Here is a 5,948-nt window from a genome sequence, read left to right on the forward strand (position 1 = left end):
GAGTCACTAATTTGATATATCTTGCTGCCACGTTGCCCTCTTTAAACTTATCCAAGTTTATCATTAATTATCCACTAATCTCTTTATTAACTTGTTAATCTCCCACTAATTTAATAATTAACCAATTACCCACATAGTTAAGAATTATCTCAAATTACTTAAAATACTACTCACTTTTAACACACTTTATACACCTTACCATCATGGCCATGTGGTACCTTGTATGGTACTAGTCCATGAATACCGGGTATTTTAGCTCGGGCCGTATTTTATCCCAAAATGTCAAACTTCGACGAAACTTTAACGTACGAAAATGCGGGATGTAATATCTCATTTCCGAGCTTTTATCAATTTACTCATGGTGTACTTTTATGTACGAAAACATAGGGTGTAACATAAGCAACCGAGTGATTTCTTTTTTCTTAGTACATTAAATCCATCACGAACATCAACCCTAAACCATTCCCAAGACTTCCATATATCCATAAGTTGTAATACATCATGCATCCAGAAATTTCCTCGCTTAAGTCATCCTCAAAACCAACCTCTGTAAGTCATAACTGATCGACAAGTATACCTCAGACCGAAACCAATACAACACATAATCATGCAATCAAATCATTGATGGTAGACTCCCCCACTTAGCTCAAATCCATAGAACACAACATCTGATAACTCACAATACCCATACTATATTACTGTTATAATCTCGCAGTGAGATTCAACTAAATTCTTCTCAAACTCATGCAACACAAACCATAAAATATCTCAAATCATCTGCTAAGCTCATTCATCCTCGTGACACTCAGGTCAACTTTCTCAGCCGATCCAAACTCAAATCGTAACACATACAACCCACTGGTAGAAAGAAACTCTCCACACAACATTATAAGGATCATACATCTGTAGATTACCCCGCAAGAGATAACCCACCTGCTTAGCCTTAAATTGGCATTTCACTACGCCCTACCATCGCCACAACCATCATGCAATATCTTAACATTCCCGAGTCTAAACTCGTCAACAAGACATAAGAATCTACTTCATCCCATAGCTGGACAACATGAAATATCCCTCAACACGATCATAACACGATACGGTACAACACAGCAAGACAAAAATCAAGCATCCAATAGTCCTTTTCACATTCCAAGTAACCCGTCTCGTCATATCAAGCAATCTGAACACATCCCGCAGTCACCTCACATTCATCATATATCTATCAAATCACTCACTGAGCCATAAATCCCACTTCTAGGGACACTACCGGACGTATGGGTCCAAAAGCACATACTCACAAAACCAAAACCACTGAGCCCAAGATGCAGTCTAAACCTGGCCTCAGGTCCTCCAGACTGTCCTATCACCAAAATGCGGAAAACACATCTCGTACCTCATCCATTGAATCACAAGTCGTCAATGCACAGCTGATACCGAGCGTTCACATATGCATACGAGTGAGTGGAAGGAATTCAAAAAGATACGCTTCAAGATGAATCAATGTCGCACGATAAGGAAAGAAAGATGGGAAGTTTATCCTAAATGTCTTGTAGCCTCTCGAAGATAGGTATGGACGTCATCATACCGATCCGTAAGACTCTACTAGACACTTGCTCATGACTCGTAGAGCCTATGAACCTAGAGCTCTGATACCAACTTTCCACGATCCAAAATCCACTAGTCATGATGGCACCTAACCCAACCCGCTAGGTAAGCCAATTAACAATAATCCAATTCAAATGAGTTTTACTGAGAAATAAATGATGAAATAACTGAACTTTTATACAACAACCCAAGGACTGGTAGTACAAATCATGAGCTTCTAAGACTTAGAGTTTACAAAGCTGGTATGAAATAAGTACATCATCTATTTGAGTTATACATATATAGATTTATAAATGTAATCTACCAAGAACAAGAGGCAGCTATTACCGGAACGCAGGTACATTTTAAATGCCAGCTCCCGCCATGCACAGCAACATCAACTCAAAATTCTGCACGCAAGGTGCAGAAATATAGTATGAGTACAACCGACCCCATGTATTCAATAAGTAACAAACCTAACCTTAGGTTGAACGGGCCTACCGGAACCATCAAAATTCCAATTCGAGTTCAAATTCACCAAAAGTCAAACTTGGTCAACCCTTTCAAATTTAAATCTTCTAGTTGAGGATCATTCTTTCAAATCAATACCGAATAACCTGAAAACCAAAACTGATGATTCACATAAGTCATAATACATCATACGGAGCTACTCATGCCCTCAAACTGCTGAGCGAAGTGTAAATGCTCAAAACGACCGATCGGGTCGTTACATCATCCCCCACTTAAACATACGTTCGTCCTCGAACGTGCCAAGAGTTGTTCCAAAAGCCATCAAATCGGCATGTAACCTTACCATGCACATACCCGGGGGTGATCTCATGTCACCCTGTCCCATATAGGCCCGACAACACAGCATAGCTATAGTTTCTTAATTCAACCTAGCCCATAAACCTTAAGAATCCAATTTCCAACATCTAGAATTTATATAAGATCAGAATCTCGCATCTACACACAGTATAAGTCTGAACAAGTTATATCAAGCCTTCACCATAACCCAAGACGTAATCACATGATGTACCACATCACTCAAATACTCATAGCGATAATTTCAAATCACAGTAGCTGCTCAAAACAACCCAATACCGGTAATAGGTCATATCAAACAAAGCCTCATTCTAAAACCTCCGTACACTACCGATGATGAAAGAAACACGCAGAACTCATAACCATTCATCAGATCAACCAGTCATGGAATTCCCTCTCATTCGACAAGAACTATAGCAAATTCTAAGCCGACTTTCGCTATTGTCCTTCCAAACATGTTGTAATCAATTCCGATAGTATCCATTTGTATACGGTCGAAATTAATTTTGGCCTTCGTACGTTTGATCGAGATGGGATCATAATGGATCGAAGGAAGTCTTCATAATGTTGAGATGGGACCCGAAGATAGCACAAACGAGCTTCGAATTTTAGGTACAGATCAAATACCGAGTCCGAAGTCATTATCGAGCTCGGGTCCGAATTGAACTATGATGAGATGTGATGGAATCGAGCCTTAGGGCCAGATGCCAACCGATACCGAGCCCAAGTCATTACCAGACCCCGAGTCAGCATCGACCTCAAACCCGCATCAAGCTCTAAAATTGGAAACTGACCAATACCGACCAATGCTGAGTTCGATCAAGATCGACCTCATAGACAAGAACCGTTGCAACCGCACTAAGGGAGAGAATCTCGGCGGGAATTAAGGAAAAGCTGATTTATCCTGGGTTCCCCACTATGTATTTTTTATTATATCTAAAGTAGAGTCCCCTACTATAAAAGGGATGACTATACTTCTTGTAAAGGATCAAGTTTTACATACATTGTAACTGAGATATCATACACTTCTATATTGAAGAGTTATCCTTTTTTGGCTTCATAGATTGATTCATCTTGCTTAATCCATAAATCACCCTCTTCTCAACTTTGTTTATTTTTCATTCTTTACAGTCAATATTCGATATTTTCATTTACTCTTACGATTTGTGTCAAGTTATACCACATACCTTTAGAACTACGTACAAATTCAACTCTATCTGTTTTTCGGGTAAACAATTTGGCGCCCACCGTGGGGCCAAGGATAACAGTGGTTATTTGGTACAAATTCGCAAAACACGCCATTTTACGCTTGTTTCCGGAAGTGTCTTTGATTTTGGATTAGCAACGACGAGCTATCAATTAAATGGCCTTACTTATCGACAACGAAGCTGGTCTTCAAGGTGAGAACAACAACTTGACGCTCAGGACCGAAAAGCCGCTTGTCGACGCCGTTGAAGCTCGAGTTGAAGTGCCATTAGACGTTAATTCATATGTGGCCATTGAGGAAAACCTACATTCTGAACCTGAAAATAGCATTCATGGTGGCATTCGATCTGCAGCTCGAGATACCCATAACATCAAAGAAAACGGCATCAGCTTGCGCATGATTTTCGAAATGTTGCAAGCTCAACAAGCAGCAATAGCTCAATTACAGAGTCAAACTGAGATACCGAGCAGGTCGGAGCCCAGTCCACCCCGAGAAATTGCCCATAGAACGGAACCAGCTATAATAAGGTCAAATGAGCAAGAATCGGGGACTAATCCCAAAATTGCTAAGATGTTCGAAGAACTGACCAAACGAATAGAATCGGGTGAAAGGAGGATCGAGGCAAACGACAAAAAGGTGGAAACATATAACTCCAGGGTTGATCAGATCCCGGGAGCACCACCGATATTGAAGGGCTTAGATTTGAAAATTTTCGTACAAAAGCCTTTCCCCCCAAGCGCGGCTCCTAAACCGATCCCAAAGAAATTCCAAATGCCCGAGATTCCTAAATATAATGGAACTACCAACCCCAACGAACATGTCACCTCTTACACATGTGCCATCAAAGGGAACGACCTAGAGGACGATGAAATCGAATCCGTATTATTGAAGAAATTCAGTGAAACCCTGTCAAAGGGAGCAATGATATGGTATCATAATTTACCATCTAATTCTATCGATTCTTTTGCTATGCTTGCAGATTCCTTCGTAAAATCACACGCCGGGGCCATAAAGGTCGAGACCAGGACGTCGGACCTGTTCAAGGTAAGACAAAAGGATAACGAGATGCTAAAGGAGTTCGTATCTCGTTTTCAAATGGAACGAATGGATCTTCCACCAGTCACAGATGATTGGGTTGTTCAGGCTTTCGCTCAAGGTTTGAACAAACAGAGTTCGATGGCTTCACGGCGGTTGAAGCATAACCTGATCGAGTACACAGCTATTACTTGGGTCAACGTACATAATCGGTACCAATCAAAAATTAGAATTGAAGACGATCAGTTGGGTTCTGAACCCGCTACTAAAAGGGACATCAATCGAGAACAAGGTCCGATCAGGGACCGATACTGACCATATAGTAGAAGTCACAGAATCAATGAATCGAGACATAACCACGGACAAGGCAACAAAGAAGTGATCGAGGTCAAGGGTCTCGGGGGCTGATGAACAGAAATGGGTTCGACAGGACTTCCGAACCTAAGGAAGCACTACGGTTATCGAAGTATAACTTCAGCATTGATGCATCCGCTATCGTGTCGGCAATCGGACACATCAAAGACACTAAATGGCCTCGACCCATGCAGACCGATCATGCCCAAAGGAATCCCAATCAAATGTGCGAATATCATGGCACCCATAGCCACAGAACGAAAGATTGCAGGCAACTAAGAGAGGAGGTAGCCCGGTTATTCAATAAAGGGCACCTTCGAGAATATTTAAGTGACAGGGCCAAAAACCATTTCAAAAACAGGGATTTTGGCAAACAAAATGAACAGGAAGAACCACAGCACATCATCCACATGATCATCGGCGGTGTCGATACCCCTCAATGGCCGGTGCTTAAACGCACTAAGACATCGGTTATGAGAGAAAAGCAACCTCGAACTCAGGATTGCTCACCCATAGGAACCTTGTCCTTTAATGATGAAGATGCAGAAGGAGTCATGCAACCTCATAATGATGCACTGGTAATATCTGTACTTATGAATAAAACTAAAGTTAAGCATATGTTAATTGATCCAGGTAGCTCGGCCAACATTATTAGATCGAAGGTTGTAGAACAACTCGGTCTACAGGACCAGGTTGTACCCGCAACCCTGGTTCTAAACGGATTCAATATGGCATGTGAAATGACCAAAGGCGAGATAATTCTGCCGATAAACGTGGTCGGGACCATCCAAGAAATGAAGTTCCACGTAATCGAAGGTGACATGAGGTACAACGCACTTTTTACAAGGCCATGGATCCACAATATGAGAGTTGTACATTCGCCCCTCCACCAGGTTCTTAAATTCCCAACATCGGAGGGAGTTAAAATAGTGTATGGAGAACA

This window comes from Nicotiana tabacum, chromosome 14, assembly GCF_000715075.1.
Source record: "Nicotiana tabacum cultivar K326 chromosome 14, ASM71507v2, whole genome shotgun sequence".
Taxonomy (NCBI): domain Eukaryota; kingdom Viridiplantae; phylum Streptophyta; class Magnoliopsida; order Solanales; family Solanaceae; genus Nicotiana; species Nicotiana tabacum.